This window comes from Halichoerus grypus, chromosome 5, assembly GCF_964656455.1.
Source record: "Halichoerus grypus chromosome 5, mHalGry1.hap1.1, whole genome shotgun sequence".
Classification (NCBI taxonomy): domain Eukaryota; kingdom Metazoa; phylum Chordata; class Mammalia; order Carnivora; family Phocidae; genus Halichoerus; species Halichoerus grypus.
The window spans coordinates 134,984,060-135,001,468 of record NC_135716.1 but is presented as its reverse complement, the minus strand read 5'-3'; the positions used below and the strand labels follow the sequence as shown (position 1 = coordinate 135,001,468).

Below are 17,409 nucleotides of genomic sequence, written 5' to 3'. Positions count from 1 at the left end.
GATTATGTTTGGACATATCGCCTTGAAAGAGGCGATTAAGTTAAAATGAGACCATTAGGGTGGACCCTAATCTAATCTAACTGGTGTCCTTGTAAGAAGAGATCTCTACACCTACAGAGACACAACCCAGCATGAAGTTAATACAGAAAAGATTGGAGGGATGGAGATGGGGTTGGATAAGGAGGAGAGAAAAAGAGAGGAGGAAAAGAAGATGGAGGAGCAGAGAGAGGAAAGACAATTTGTTGGTATCATTTGTGCCACGCTGAGACTCAACTACCCCTGCACATTTCAACTACATAAGCCAATAAATACCACCCCTCCTGCTCCCACCCTTTTTCTCCTTAAGCTGATTTGGGATTCTGTTAATTTGCATGCAAAGCATCTGACTAACCCATCCTTCTTACCCACTTTGGGTTTTTTGTTTATATCTCCTATTCAGGTGGCATTTCAGAGGACATCTTTAGCAGTATGAACATTTATCTGACCTCTCTCACAAAGGTGAGTAGGTGGAATAGTGAAGTTCCAAGATTTGTCACCAGATTTATCTGTGATTTATATATCCACAAAAATTCCTGACTGCTGTTTATATGATCAGTGTCTTGAATTATGAGTAGTCTTGAGGAGGAGAATGCACTGCAGCTCTCTTTTGGATAAGACATTCATCTTACCCCTAACTGACTCTTTCCTCAAACCATTCAGAGTAGAACATCAGCCCCTAAACATTATTGCACATTGGAATCATCTGGGAAGCTCTTAAAAATCCCTAAGTCATACATCCACTTTGCAAACAGTTTGGCAGTTTCTTATAAAGCTAAATATAATCTATTTTATGATCCAGAAATTCCTAGTTGATTTGAAAACTTATGTCCACCCAAAAACCTCCATGTGAAAATTTATAGCAGCTTAACTCATAATCAACAAAATCTGGAAACAACCATATGTTCTGCAATAGGTGAATGGATAAAGAAATCGTGGTTCATGCATATAAGTGAAATACTATTTAGCAGTAAAAAAGAATGAGCTATCAAGTCACACAAGATACAGATGAATGATAATGGATATTTCTAGGTAGAAGTAGCCAGTCTGAAAAGGCTCCTGTATGACTTTGTAGGACATTCTTGAAAGGCAAAACTATAAAGACAATAAATAAATTAGTCATTATTGAAGTTTAGGGAAGGGAGAAAGTTGAATAGATGAAGTACCCATGAGCATAATGGTGGTGAAAACTTTCTGTATGATGCTGTAATGTTGGGTACCTGACACTATGCATTTGTCAAAACCCATAGAACTCTACAGCACAAAGAGTGAGCCTTAATGTAGGCAAATTAAAAGAAATCATTTAGGAGGTCAAGGGATCCCAGGATGGAATACAGAATATGGCAAAACAATCTAACTATGTTACAAATGTATGAAAAAAACCTCACTGCCAGGACTAGGGGAAAAGTTGCCTGACCTAAATAACTTTGGAAATGAGTGGTGACTAGAAGACCAAAGGAGAAAGGGATTGTACAGAAGCACTCTATTCTAGCTGATAAAGCTTCCTATGGGGGCATGGGTTAACAGTTCTGAAATCAATATACATGTACAGCAGAATTAAATAATTAAGTAAATGGATATTAGGATCCTACAAGTAAGCAAGTGCAGAGGCAGGAATGATCCCTGTGGTTATGGATAAAAGTTAGAGACATTAGTATGAACTCTATGATATAGATATTTACATATAGAATATTATAGGTATGTGTCTATATGGGAATTAGCTATATGCACACATATTTTTTTTTTGCTCTGTCAGCTGAAAGGGCCTAGAAACAAGGGTACACACACATACACATATATTTGTTTCTGATACTATAGTCCAATAAAAGGAATCAGAAATCCTTGGAGAAATGGCTGACCATACAGGAAATACACAAGATGAGCCTGGAGCATCTTATAGTGCCAAAAAGTATGGAAGTGCCAAAAACAAACAAATAACACCTTACAATGATGGAACATATCAAAGGGAGACAAGAGCCAATGGAAGGAGCTCCTAATGACCAAAGATGGAACAATGTGAGCAACAAAATAAAGTGGCATTAGATTATAGCCCAGAATATAAAATAAATAAATTAAATAAATAAATAAATAAATAAAATAAAATAAATCTCTATGAATCTATATTGATATAAATAAATGATTGAATCAGTAAATAATTGTGGAAGAAATAGACAAATTTCCCATATAGAACTCCAAATAATTTATGCAGATCCTCTGTCCTCAAGGAGGAGGAGCACAACTCCCTACTTCTTAAGTGTGGGCTGCACATGTGACTTCCTCCCAGAGCACAGGGTGGAAAGGAAAAAAAAAAAAAAAGCAACTTTACAGTGAAGAAATCTAGTAAACATTGTGTCTCCCAGGTGATCAAGGTCAACATTAACAGTGATAAATCATATTGATAGAATGTACTCTTGACATGGTGTGATGAGAATAGCACTTTCCCTCTGTGGTCTTCCTCCCCACGGAACATAGAACCAGTCTCATCACTAGAAAAACATTTGACAGATCCAAACTGAGAGATACTATATAAAATACCTGACCAGTACTCCTCAGTACCATCAAGGCCGTCCAAAACAAGAAAATTCTGAGAAATTATCACAGCCAAGAGGAGCCCGAGGAGACATGCTGACTAAAATGTAATGTGGTATCCTGGATGGGATCCAGGAACAGAGAAGGAACGTAAGGTAAAGACTAATGAAACATGAATAAAGTATAAGCTTTAGTTTAAAATTATGTATCAGTATTTCAAGATTGGTTCATTGATGGTGACCAAAGCACCGTACCAAAGTAAGATGTTAATAATAGGGGAGACCGAGGAGAAGATATATGGGAACTCTACTATCTTTATGGCTTTTCTTTAAATTGAAAACTCCTAAAATTAAAATAAAAAGTTATTAAAAAATTCCTTTGCCAAGTTCCACCTCTACCAATGAAATCAGTACTTCTGGGGTATAAGCCAGGCATCACTGTTTTTTTTTCTAGAGATCCCAGATGATATCAATATGCAGCAAAAGTCTGGGAACCTCTGGGGTAGGAGAAGTCTCTGAGGCCAGAGGCTGTTATATTTTGGCATTAGTTCACTCAGAATGTTCTGAACTAAGTAAAAATGTTGAGTGTTGCTTCCATTTTATACCTATGTGAAGTTGAATTTTTAATAATGAGTGTGATAAAAATAAAGTACTGGAACGAGTTGCCCATTTGAACACCACTTGATGTTACACTATTAGATACTGAGGCACAAAATGACCAATGTATCAAGCATATAATTACAAGCAATATCATATCTTAAAATAAAATTTCTCTTGTAATTTTCCTACAATTGAAATGAAAAATGACATTCACATGTACACCCTTTCCTCTGTCTGATCCCTGGGCCCCTCACCAGAGTATGTTGATATGCTCTAGTGGACCCACAGCCCAATCCATCTTTTACCCTTTTGACCTGTTCTGTGCCCTTAGAGGCTGTCTGTGGACTGCAAAACCCAGGCCCCCTTGCCCTCTGATTTCCAGTTGAGTTCAGGCAGGATGGAGGAGATAGATGTGGTCCTTTTAGCTCCACTCTCTCCATTCCTCATCATGGCAGGCCGTGACGGCCTTTGTCCCAGATCCAGCTCCTCTTGTCTCCTGTTCTGGCGTGGCTCTGGAAACACTGTTCCCTTTCCTCACCCCTTCAGGCCCCAGAGAAGTAATGGCTTCCTGCTGTGGCTATTTCTGGGTAACTCATATCCCCTGTTGGAGTTTTAAAAATTTTGCCCACACCTCTATAAATAGTCACTTACTGAAATACTTTTAATTTAACCCCTTTGAGGAGTTAAATCTGCTTCTTGTCAGAATTCTGACTGATACAATCAGTGTCTAGTTGTCTACCCTCTCTTCTTGGGAATGATGACCCCGCCCCTTTTTTTAACTTGACATAATGTACTGCTTACTTCCTTGGCCTTAAAAACCTCCTTTGTTTTGTAAAATGATGCTGCTAGTAGAGAGCATTATTTTCCCTAAATCCTTTCTTGGCAAAAGAAAAAATTGGCAAACCTATGCTGGTTCACCACACATTTTTGAAATTTCATTTTTGAAATCCAGAGTCTGGGAACCATTGCTCTCAATGAGTATTTGACTTTGAAACATTAAGAAAATTCAGCTGTAATTCTTCTTACCACAAGAATCTTACAAATCTGGGGAAAGCGGCCAATGTGGACGCTGTCACGGCAAGCACTCAAGTTACTGGGCTTCCTTGTTTATATAACAGGGTCTCACTCCTGGTAAAGAGGGAAATAGTAGCAGGGGAAAATAGAAGGAACTATAAAACGAAAATGGTTATTTTCTGCATTGTTCACTATTGCATTTCCCTGCAGATCTGCTGGGGGAAGAGAGAGAGAGGAAGAGGTTAAGAGTGCATCTGGAAGTTCCAAGCAAAAAGTTTACAGGACTCTTCCACAAAGTTTGAGTGAGAGTGACTAAGAACCCGCATGTTCTCAGATCCAGGAATGTTTGTATTTGCACTAATCCAAGTTCTTTTTATTATAAATAATTGCAGAAGTTCATTTATAGATGAGCTCTATCACTAAGCAACATGCATGGGACATTTGTGTTTGTTGGTGTTTTAAATTCAGTGTGTTTCATAATGTCAAGTACAGTCAATTTATAATTGAAACAAAATTTTTGAAGTACCCTGTGCTTGGGCAGGGTAGAACACAGGGTACTATTTATCATAGTTCAGTCTCCTTGACTTTAAAATTCTTCTATGTTAGGAATGTAATATCCTCCTTTGTTATGTTATATCACATTTAATTTTGACTGCAAAGACATTAACACATGATTGTTTTTTAGCTTTTATCTATTTAAAAATATATTCTTGTTTATATTCTCATTTTCTTTTCCTGTGTTTAGCTTGAGAAAAGACACATAGCAATTTTTTAAAATTCATTCTTTCCTTTATACACTTTAAAAAAGGGATTTAGAAGGGTCAAATAGCTTAGTCATAGGAATATTTTTTTACACAGTTATAATCCAACAGAAGCTATTGTCCATATTCCATGGAAGAAGAACTGGTGAACTCAATAATTTTCTTTCTCTTTACATTTCTACTACTAAAACACATTAATAGAAACGTTAAACCCTGACTTATTTCTTCCTTTATCTGATGGTGGAACCTAGGGATGAAAAACCTGGGAATGGTCAGTCGCCATGTTTCCCACCATGTGGAGAGGCGTAGTAAGAAGGAAGGAGACCCACTCATACTGAGAAGCAGAGATAAAAGATGGAGAAGGTTAATGGTGGTTTTAGGGTTCCTGAAGACCAGCTACATGTTTCCTCGTCCTGTTACTTAGTTGCTCAAATCTTCCTGATTCCATGAAATAAAAATTCCCATTTTTGGCGAAGCTGTTATATTGGGTCAGCCATATATAGCTTGAATTAGCTTAAGTAAAAGGAGGGAATTAAGGAAAGTTCCTGAAGCAGCCGACAGTACCACAGGGAGAGTTGATCAACTAAGCTTCATGAAGGCAGGAGCAGACTCTCTAGGAGGGACTTGGAGCCATGGGCCAGGAGGTGGGTACCATCAGGACTCAGTTTTCCCTCATGTGACCCCTGCCCCTTCTCTGCCTGGGTATCATGCCCTCTGTGGAGGAATATTTTGATATATTACTTGCTGTGTTTTCCCCCAGTACTTTTCATTTATTTATACTATAACAACTCTTCCCTTCGTGGGCATTTTTGTGTCCATTGCCATAGAAGATGTGATAACAGACTGTTTTAAGTCTCAAATTCCGGCTCAATTCAGGCTCTGAAGACTAACAGAAGTATCCTAAATTAGGGGAAAAGAAGAAAGCGAAGAGGGGAAACAAAGAGAGCTAAGTTGGTGCACCATTGAGAAAGAGGCCCCATCCCTTGTAGATGATTCCGTCACTGAGCAACACACTGTGGGCATCTATGTTTACTGGTGTTTTTAAACTGAATGTGTTTCATAATATCAATTACAGCCAACCTATAGTTGAAAAAATGTTTAGAAGTGCCTTATGAAGTTTATATCTGAGGACTGAACCCGATGGGGGAGCAGCAACAGACCCTTCCAATGAGTTTTGGGGAAATCTAAGAGCGTATAGAATCACAGAGTAGAAAGAGTAGTTGCCCCATCCTAGACAGAGGTAGGGATGGAGAGAAGACCCTTGGGGCTCAGCAACTTGGGATAGCATGGGGCAGCGTGTAGGAATGTCCGTGTGATGAAAGTAATCAAATCTGAAGTAGCTTTGAAGAGTTCCATCTTGACTTACTGAGGTGTAGGAGAGCAGCATAATTCCCGAGAATAGCATAGACGTGGTTGTGGGTTGGAAAGCCTCATGAACGTGGCCACAGCCCAGGGCAGTGTTTGGAGAATACTCGGTTCACTTCAGAAAGGCACCAGGGGCAAGCAGGGAGAATCATTGATCCTGAAGTGACCTCTGGCATGGATCCATGTAGATCAACATCTGAAAAACAGACGGGATGAGGAGTCAGATGTGAAATTCAACAGATGACTAAGGATCAGAACCAAGGATCCGCCTACCTTTCTCTCCCACTGTCTACTGCTTAGAAGTTAGAGGAAAAGTTAGGGAAAAGAAAGAGGAACCTAAATTCATTGAGGTTTAGTTTCTATCTGTTGGTAAAACAGGATTATCACGGAAGAAATTGAGTTGTGTACAAAAAAATGGCCACACTTTCTGAACACCTGCTTGCGTGGCCTGGAATTAAAATTCTGGCTTCTCCTGCAGACTCCTGTTCTTCCCTGTGTCAGAGAACCTGGCTGCTGATAGTTGCAGTTCATAATCGCACATATTCACCATTGAGGAGAAAAAGCTCTTTACCCCTTTGACACCCACCCTTTGGTCCTCCCATCTCAGCTTCTCTTGGAAAAGCCTCAGAGATCCATCTTCACTCTCCTTCTAGTCATGTTCCCACCCCACTGACCAATTACAGAGCCAGAACTGTGAGATACTATGACCAGTCCAGCTTGAGCCACGTGCTAGGTGCCCCCCGAAGCCAGGATGCTGGAACACATCCATGTGCTTGGAGTCCTCCTCCCACCAGAGGAAATACTCTGACCAGAAGAAGAGGAAAGGGGGAGCTGGCTGGTAAAATTGTAAATGTCCTCCATGGTCTGTTTGTCTTGGGTAGCTGTCTAGTAGGACCGCACTAATAAAGGTTTCCTAATGTCACATTCATAGGATGAAGGTAAGAAATATGATTAACAAGATACTGACTGTGTCTTTTATGACCCATCAGGTCAGAACTGGAAACTGGGCTCCCGAAAACAAAACAAAACAAAACAAAACAAAACAAAACAAAACAAAACAAAACACCAATGACAACAAAAACACTTAGCCTTTTCATTGTAAATGTGTAAACTCTGAAGCAGCTCAAGTACAAGATTTGGCTAATAGGCCATGAATATGCCTGGTGTTTTTTGCTCTCAAATCTCATTAGTGCCTGCAGAGGACAAAGTGCTTTGTGCTATGTGAAAATTAGTTTATGGTATGTGTGTACCAATCCTCAGGATTATCAGAAATACTGGCCACTCTCCTTTAAGTTCCATAGAGACTTCAATATGAAATGCATTTCTATGAAAACTTCATTTGGCTGCATAATTCTGAAATGATCCTAGCCCACTGTTTATTCATAGCAGCCTTTTCAGGCAAGAGGCTCGGAGTAATTTCTCTGCATTTATTTTCTTAACTTTACTTCTTATTATATTCTTTCAAATGCAAGGAAATAATAATTACTTTGGCTTAAGTGGAAAACCTGGAGAATTTTGTAATCTCTTTTATACCCCGGTACCCATTTCTGATAAAGAGGTAAATAGATAATAAATGTAAGAATAGAGCAAGAAGTACTGACAAAATGTAGAAAAGAAATTCCTTGAAGAAAACTCTTTTAGTCCAAGTCCTGGTACTAATTTTAACCTTGGAGTTAAATCATATTTATCCTTGGTACTAAATTGTAAGCAAACAATCCAATTAACTTGCCTTTCAACTCTACACAGTTTTTTCATCACAGCTGATTTAGCTACTGTGAGTTTCATTGCTGTTATGTAGCTTTTGAGGCAGGAAGGATAATACATTTCATCCCCATGCACACCGGTAGCATCCTAAGGGCAAGGGAAAGTGTTCTGACAGATTGGGAGCCTAAATGAGTTATAAATTGGGGCAGCTGGTGAGTGAGTAACAGCCAACAGTAACTGGGCTGCCCCAGGCCATAAGGTGTATTTTACTAGCTCTAGCTCCCAGGAATCATTTCCAAAGAACACATGATCTTACACAGATATTTTCAAATAGCCTTTTTTTTTTCCCTGACTATAAAGTAACATATGATTATCCTAGATAATTTGGAAAGGTAAAAATTAATGACTAAGCAAACTCATCTATTCCTCAATCCAAAGATTCCCGTCTGTTAACATTTCGTTATATTTCTCCTCATTTTTTCCTGTGCCTGTATACTTAAAAATTCATTGAAATTATATTACATATATAATTCCTATAAAAAAAATTGACAGAAATTTAGAATAAAAATCTCTTTCTTGTATGCAAATTTCAAACAGTACTGTAGGTAAATAATCATTGTAAAGTAATTATTCATAAAATAAAACAGTTTTTGTTTTCGTTCTTTTTAATAATACAGATGGAAAACTGTACGATTTGCCTTTTCTATTTCAGTCCAATGTGTATTAATTGAGCAATCCAAGATACAGTGATATACTTTTAGGGGATAGAAAACCAAACATTAATAACACAACATTTGCCCTCAGGGCATTTATGTAGATATATGCACAACTAACCATATCATGATAAAATGGACACAACATAAATTTCTAAATGATCATAGTCCATAGACAGCATAGCTCCAATTGGGGAGCTTACAAAGAAGTTTCGATTTAGTTGGATCTTGGCATATTGGCTAAGATTTTGACCAGCAGATAGAGGATGGTGATGGGTGATGGTTGAGGGAGAGGTGTAGAATGGAGGAAGAACATTCAGGATGGAACAGCATGTACAAAAGCAAGAAGTGAAGAAAAAAAAAGCAAAAGTGTGTTTAGGTACCTAGGAGTTGTCTTTCGTGGTGGGAGAAAACATTGGTCAGTTACATTTCAGACAGTACACTGAGCATGAATTTGAATGCCAGAGTAAGTTTAAACTTTAATCCGTAGGCAATGGAGAACCACAGATATTTCTGAGCAGCATCTAAAATGATGAAGTCTGTATCTTAAGATATTATGTGAGACCTGGAATTCCTACAAGGAATGATATATGGCCATTTGTGTGTGGGTAGGTGTTCATGTAATTGTTTTTGAAGTATCTTTTTTAAAAAAATGTAAATTGTAGATGTGTTTTTGTTTTTCTCTCTGCACCCCAAGAATACCTTTTAGAACTTCTGAGAAGAGCATAAGAATTTCCTGAATTATTTAATGTCTAAACTTCCTTATTAGTTGTTTTTTTTTTTTTAAAGATTTTATTTATTTATTTGACAGAGAGAGACACAGTGAGAGAGGGAACACAAGCAGGGGGAGAGGGAGAGGGAGAAGCAGGCTTCCCATGGAGCAGGGAGCCCGATGCGGGGCTTGATCCCAGGACCCTGGGATCATGACCTGAGCCGAAGGCAGATGCTTAACGATTGAGCCACCCAGGTGCCCCTAGTTGTATTTTTTTTATTTATAACTTGACAACGTAATGTTCATTTGTTCTGTATGTATTTGTTCCCTTTGTCTTTCATAAGATGCTTTATTCACTCAAAAAGCATTTATGGAGCAACTTTATGAGAATATTATATAATGAGCATCATAGAATCTATGTCTTCTGGAAAATTTGGATTAAATTCTGGGCCTGGAGGGGCGCCTGGGTGGCTTAGTCGGTTAAGCCGCTGCCTTCGGCCTAGGTCGCGATCCCAGAGTCCTGGGATCGAGCCCCGCATGCGGCTCCTTGCTCAGCGGGGAGCCTGCTTCTCCCTCTCCTCCCCACTCGTGCTCTCTCTCGCTATCTCTTTCTCTCTCTCTCAAATAAATAAAATCTTTAAAAAAAAAATTAAAAATTCTGGGCCTGGAGATAGCATTTGAGTAAGAGGAATTTTGAATATCATACACTTAAGGATAAAATTGCTAGCGTTTATGATAGCCAAACTTCATTAGTTGATACTAATTATCCTGTTTGTTAAATATTTGGAACCTCAGATTTTCTTTATTTGTTCTTCAGTTTCCTTCCTACTTTTTTTTTTTAAGAGAGGGAGAGCAAGAGCGAGAGTGCATGAGCGAAGTGGGGGGAAGGGGCAGAGGGAGAGAATCTCAAGCAGACTCCTCCTTGAGTGTGGAGTGGACACAGGGCTCCATCTCACCACCCTGAGATCATGACCTGAGCCAAAAGTCAAGAGTCAGAGGGGCGCCTGGGTGGCTCAGTTGTTAAGCGTCTGCCTTCGGCTCAGGTCATGATCCCAGGGTCCTGGGATCGAGCCCCACATCGGGCTCCCTGCTCAGCAGGAAGCCTGCTTCTCCCTCTCCCCCTCCCCCTGCTTGTGTTCCTTCTCTCACTGTGTCTCTCTCTGTCAAATGAATAAATAAATAAAATCTTAAAAAAAAAAAAATCAAGAGTCAGATGCTTAACTGACTAAATCACCCAGGCGCCCCTCCTTTCTACATTTTTAAAGTGTTTTTCTTTCATTGATTTTTACTATTTCATTTAACTTTGAATTACTAAAACCTTTTAAAAAATGTATTTTAGGGATACTGTTTGTGTTTAATGTAGAAAATTCAATTTAGGCTTTCATTAAATCAGCTTTTACATTATCTGCTCTAAACTTTCCATTGTTTAATGTATTTCTGCTTTAGGCAGAGGTCCTGGCTACCATTTACCCAACTAAGTTGGCCTACCGATTAGCTGCAAGTGGCATGTCGCGTGACCCCCAGATTTAAACACCCTTATGTAAAAGATCTTTTCTTCTAAAGTTTACTTCGGTCTCAGAAACCATTATTTAATTAAGCAGCTATATTGTTTATATAACTATTGCCATTTATTACAATCAAATATTGATGATTATATTGATGAATTATTTTTTACTATAGCACCTTTTAAGTTTGCAAATACAGCCTTCTTATTGTTAGATCCAAATGCCTTTGTATCCATTTCACAAAGCCTCGTCACATATTCTGAGATTCCATTTTTGTGACTTCATTACTCTTTTCCCTTCTGAAGGCATGAAAATCAGGGCAACTGTAGCAACAAAGAAATCACAAAATAAAAGCCAAGCAAAGTGGTGCTTTTTAGGACAATGATAACCAAATCATCTCAAGTTACTCTCATGAAATTTTAACGTTTGGGTAATCTCCCATAGTTCTTAGATGATCATAATAATGTCCTTTCACCTCTCAGCATATTCATTACCTCTTTGACATTATTAGTGGGGTGTGGAATATAAAGCTGGTCAACATCAAGACAACTTTGCTAAATACCCCTATACCCATAGACACTAATGGTTCCTGCAGAGGACTGGGACCCCATACTTAAAGGATTCATATGCAATCAATCTGAAAGTCACAGCAGAGCCTCTACGTTGCAAGCTGTCAAATTACTGAGTTCTTTGGCTGCTTAACTGAGCTAATTAAAATCAAACCTGTGTATGCATGTTTAAATAACAATCCACATCAATTAATTTTCCTGTTTCGGATTTACTGTTTCACCCCAGCTGTCTTGAAAATAAGACCCACAGACACACACATTCTATGTACTTACTTATTTATTGCAATAGAAAACAGATGCAGGCAAAGTAAGTAAAGGCAATCCTCACTTTTGGAGGGAAAAGATCGTTCATGCTCTGTGAATGGTCAATCAACTCTCTGTGGATAGTAGGTAACGTTTTTACTACATAACTTGTCATTTATAGCCCAAACCTTCTTCATGGAAACACTCTGAAGTTGCAGCTCCAAACCATAGATTGTTTGATATGGTGCAGCCCTAATTACCATCATTCTGATCTAACCTCTTTCCCACCCAGTGTCATCCTGCAGTATTCCTGATGACCAGTCCTTTAGTCTCTATTTAAAAATATCTACTGATGAAGGGCTCATTGTCTCACCTGGTAGCCCATTCCACTTTGAATGACTTTGGCAGCTAGAAAGGGATTCCTTTGATTTGGTTTAAATCTGGCTACCTGTGCTTTCTATTCACTGATGTTAGTTTGGTTTACAGGGGCTACATAGAAAAATCTACCCCATCTTCTTCATGATCGTCTTCCCAGTGTTTGAAGCAAACTATCATTCTTGCCTTTCTCCAAAAGCAAATGATCTCCCATTTCACTTGGCATGCCTGTTAAAACATAGAGTTCTGTTTCCCCACCTCCAGAGGTTTTTATTCATCAGGTCTATGATGGGCCCCAGGATTTTTGTCTGTTTTATAGTACAAGCTGTGTCGTTTTATCAGCCTGTTTTCTGTATGTAGAATTTGGGGGTCCAACAGCTTTCTTTGTTCCGTACTCTATCCCTTTAAATCCAACATGGCAGTATTTCCACTGATATAAAATTTTTGAGAACCCTATAGGTGTCCTGTGTATGTTGAAAGGAATTCACTTCAGAAGAAAAGAGGCTTATGCATAGATCTTCCCTAAATAATCCCATTTCTACTTGGGAGGTCTGAGGGAATTTATGAGTCACATACTTAATCTCTTCAAAGAGCCTTTGTGTGACTGAATACTCCGATTTTTTAAATCTTTCTGAGGTATTAGCAAAAGGGTGACCAGCCATATTCCTGACTTTTTCTCTACAGCATGCTTTCCTGGCAGTAAAGCTGTCAATTTCTGTACCCTTCGGAAACTGGATAAGCCAAGAATTTCCCAATCATCAAGTCCTGGTTCCTCTTCGTTTGAGAATTCTTTCTTCAGTTCATTTTTTCTTCTTACATTTTACTGTAGGCAGCAGGAAATAGCCAGAATACATCTTCAACACTCTGCTTGGAAATCTCCTTCAGCTATATGTCCAATTTAATTGTATCCAAATTATGCTTTCTACAGAACAGCAGGACACAATTCTCTTAACCTTTCTGTCAGTACATAACAAGGATCTCCCTTCCTCAAATTCCCGAAAACGTGCTTCCTCACTTCCTTCTGCATCCTCACTAGCAGAGTTGTTAACCACCATATTTCTAATAGTCTATTTAAGACAGGATAGGTTTTTCCATTATGTGTCTCAAAATTCTTCCAGTTTCTGCCCGTTGCCCAAGTCCAACACCATTACCACATTTTTTGGGTCTTTGTTATAGCAGCACCCTGGCTTTAGTTGCCAAAACCTCTTTTGGGTCCAACCAGAGAAGCAGAAGCAGTAGGAGCTATTTATTGTGATTTAGGGACTGGCTAGGCATGTCTAAAATCCATAAAGCAGACTGTCAGGAGAGGCACATCGGAGCACTTGGCCATGAGCTGAGGCTTCTGTCCACAGGTGGAATTTCTCCTTCTTCAGGGAAGACTCAGCTCTGCTTCTACAGCCTTTCAATGGACTGAACCAGGCCCTCCCTGGTTATTTAGGATAATCTCTCTTGTTCAAAGATAATTGATTATGGACTTCAATCACATCTACCAAATATCTTCATAACAACGCTTAGATTAGTGTTTGCTCATGTAACTGGGGAAGATAACTGAGTCAAGTTGACAACATCAGAAAGACCATCACGGTATCCTATATTATACTTTCTCCACTCGCCACAACTCATAACCTCCTCACACATAACCTAGTAATTTTCATTTGGATGTTTAGGCTTCAAAGGGGCTTGTTCTCAGAGATATCTGAAGAATTAAGATAAAATATTTCTGTCATATTGGTTTGTTGTACACAAGAGTTCTTCAGTTAGTCATGACATCTTTATGAGCTGCACATTATTTCTCCATGGGGACTTAAAAGTTTGATGTACACTAGATATAAATGTCTTTTTTTTGGAAACAGCACTGGCAATATTTAGATAGTCTGTTGCCTTGCTGGGGACCAGCAGCATTGACATCTTCTGGGAGCTTATTAGACGTGCAGACTCCAGGGCTCACCCCAGCACTCTGGAATCAGAACTTATGTTTTAAATAACCCTCATTTGACTCAGTTGCACATTATAGTTTGCCTACTGTCTTTTTTTTTTTTTAAGATTTTTTTTATTTGACAGAGAGAGACCCAGCGAGAGAGGGAACACAAGCAGGGCAAGTGGGAGAGGGAGAAGCAGGCTTCCCGCAGAGCAGGGAGCCCGATGCGGGGCTCGATCCCAGGACCCTGGGACCATGACCTGAGCCCAGGGGAGATGCTTAACGACTGAGCCACCCAGGCGCCCCTGAAAACAATTCTTGAGTCTAAAAGTTTTCAACATTTCTTCATGCGTAGAGGTGAAAGTCCAAATGAACTTCAAAATCCACATGAGCTTCAAAGTTCTTCCTATTAGACTGCTATGTACTTTTCCAGGTACACTTACCTGACATACGCAGGGCCCCGCTACTGGCAGTCCCCAAAGCTACTATGCCTTCTCTCCTCTGCGCCTTCCCTTCCATCCTCTGTTCCCCTGCATGGAGTGCCCTACACCAACCTGGTTAACTATGGGAATCCTCACTTGACTCCTCCAGGGTAGAAAGGACCCATGCTGTTTATCTTGGTAATTGTACCTGATACATAATCGATACTGATTATTTATTAAGAGAAAAGTAAATGATCAGAGTATAACTCCCCAAAATAGTTTCCAGGGATGCTGTGAAAGCTAACTGAGATGAATAATAAACATAATAGAGTTCTAGGCAACAAGCCCAATAATGAAGGCATAGTTATTATCTCATTACATTGCATGGCATTTCAGAGGGGCAATTATTATCAACTCCATTTTGCAAAAAAGGAAACTGAGGCAGAAAGAGGGTAGAGAACCTATTCTCATAATTAATGTGCATTAAAAAAACAACTAAGGCAATCAGATTCCAGAGTCCACGTGCTTGCTTTAGATGGCTTTAGAGGCATGTAAAAACATTTTTCACAGTCTTTTATAAAAGCAAATTTTAAAGATTTGTGTGGTAATTAGATATGTAATCAATAGTTATAATTATCAATTCATTTAAAAAAACTTTATGGAAAACATCTAGAACATCATAGAAAGGGTGAAGTGATGTTTTAATTAAAACTACATTCAGTTAACAACAAACCTTTTTGAGTGTCTATTGCAGTGGGTATCTATGCTTTTTTGCCCACTTTCTCTTCATAAGAGCACCCTAGTTTATTTTGCGATACCACTCCCCCACTTACGTTATTTGGTTATGGTTAGATCAACTCTCCTCCCAATCCTTGTCTTCCAGGAGTACACAGGTGACTCATACCTGGACAGTCATCATATTCCAACTCATTGGCCACCATGACTGGTTCAGGGATAGGCCTATGACTCAAGCAAGCCCAAGAATGAGAATCCAGTTTGGTAGTTATTAATATATTGGTTGATTGTCTAAAATCGTAAGAGTGGAAAAGTAAGAAGGAAAGTCAGAGAGGGAAGAGGTGAGCCAGGAGAAAGTGGAGTCATTGAATCATTGCAAGAGTTTCAAGAATTGATGCATCAGTATCATGAAATTACCAGTTGAATAATGTTTATGTTTTTGAAAGCATCAACCAAATACTTGGACAAAATATTTTATTCACTTCAAGTAACTAGAACTTCAGTCATGATTGATTGTTCCCAGCAAGATCTGTATCTGTGTAAATAGGCATATTATTGATTAAAAAAGAAGAAGAAGAAAAAGATACCTCATTATTTTCTTTCTCAAATCAAAGTTTTCCTTTTAGGGACTTTTCCTTCACTCAAGAAAATACTGAATGAGTCAGTGTGTTAATCTGTTTTGCTCTGGTAAATCCTATCTTCTTATTATAGAGATGTTTTTCAATGTGGTAATAATTGCCTAGCTGATTGGTAGTGATTTATTTATACCCATCTATTCATTTAACAGCTCTTTATCAGCCTTCAGATACGCAGCAGGCATTGTGCAGAGAGAGTGAGATTCAAAGCTGTTCCGTAACCTAGAATGAAAGCTCCATAGGAGCCCCTGACTCCTATGTGTTGGATCCCATTATCAGAAATCCATACCCATGGATGTGGGCTGTATTTCTGTATTAATTGAACAATAGTAGCTGCTGAGGATCCATGGTTGGCCTTCAAGTATCACCTGTGACACAAACATGAACTTCAGGCTCGGGGCCCTGTACTTCTTTTCCTTATGGCAGTTATTCCTCATAATGCTCAGGTTTAATGATACCTCTTTTTAGTAGCTCACAATGAAATGATAACTTATACTTAGTATCAATATGGTTTTGTATAATGGTGCTGAAATGATACCCTGATACCACGGTAGACAATAATTTTGGTCCCTATTGGTTTACTAGCTTTAGCGGGTCGGATGGTGGCTTCCCCCTAAAAATATGTCCGCACTCTAAATCCCAGAGCCTGTGAATGTGACCTTATTTGGAAAAAGGGTCTTTGCAGATGTAACTAAGTAAGGATCTCAAGCTGAGATCATCCTGGATTATTTGGATGGTCCCTAAATCTGATGACAACTGTCCTTGTAGGAGACAGAAGAGAGGAAGACACATGGAGGAGAAGGCCATAGGAAGATGCAGGCAGAGACTGGAGTGATGCAGCCCACAAGCCAACGAATTCCTGGAGCCACCAGAAGCTGGACCAGGCAAGGGAGGGGTTCCCTCATAGATCTTCGGGAAGGAGTGCCGCCTGATGACACTTGATTTTGGACTTCTAGCCTTCAGAACGGGACAGAATAAATTTGTTTTGTTTTAAGCATTAAGTCTGGTCATTTGTTAAGGTAGCCCTAGGAAACAAATAAGTTAGTTCATACAGATTGTCTAATTAAGGATTCTGTCGTGCTGTTTATAATAATTTGGGAAAGTCAGTATCTTTACTCCAATTCTTGTCTCTATCCAATGGAGACATTTGTCTGTTTTTTTGAGGTTTGATGAAACCCAAAGGCTAGTGCTTCTAGCCACAGATGCCCCAGAAAGTCCATTCAGTGCACAAATATGAAATTCCTGAATGAGTGGCCTCAACAAGTAGTCTGGAGATCTAAATGCTCTTTGTAAAAGTACCATTGGCTCTGAGAGGATATTCCTATGGGTGAAAAGTTCCATTTACAAAGCTCCACAAGTTGACAAAGTGGCTGAGCCAGGGAGCCAAGACACATTGCTTCCGTCCCTACCCATCTCTGGGCTACTTTCTCTCTTTGCCTCTGATGCATCTTCCTATGAGGGCGTAAGGCAAGTTCATTTCTAGAGACCTTTGAAAATTAACCATCCCCCCAATCTAGAGTATATCCACTCCCCTTTATTCTTTCTTTTTTCCTGTTGGATTCCTCCATATCACC

At 39.2% G+C, this 17,409-nt stretch overlaps 1 long non-coding RNA gene across 1 annotated transcript; it reads left to right on the top strand.

The window, feature by feature from the left end:
* Positions 1 to 2,091: 2,091 nt before the first annotated feature.
* LOC118526446 (uncharacterized) lies at positions 2,092 to 16,829 on the top strand. The gene is made up of 3 exons (XR_013448140.1): positions 2,092 to 2,720; positions 15,827 to 15,887; positions 16,604 to 16,829. It is a non-coding gene; the product is annotated as an uncharacterized LOC118526446 (long non-coding RNA).
* Positions 16,830 to 17,409: the final 580 nt, after the last annotated feature.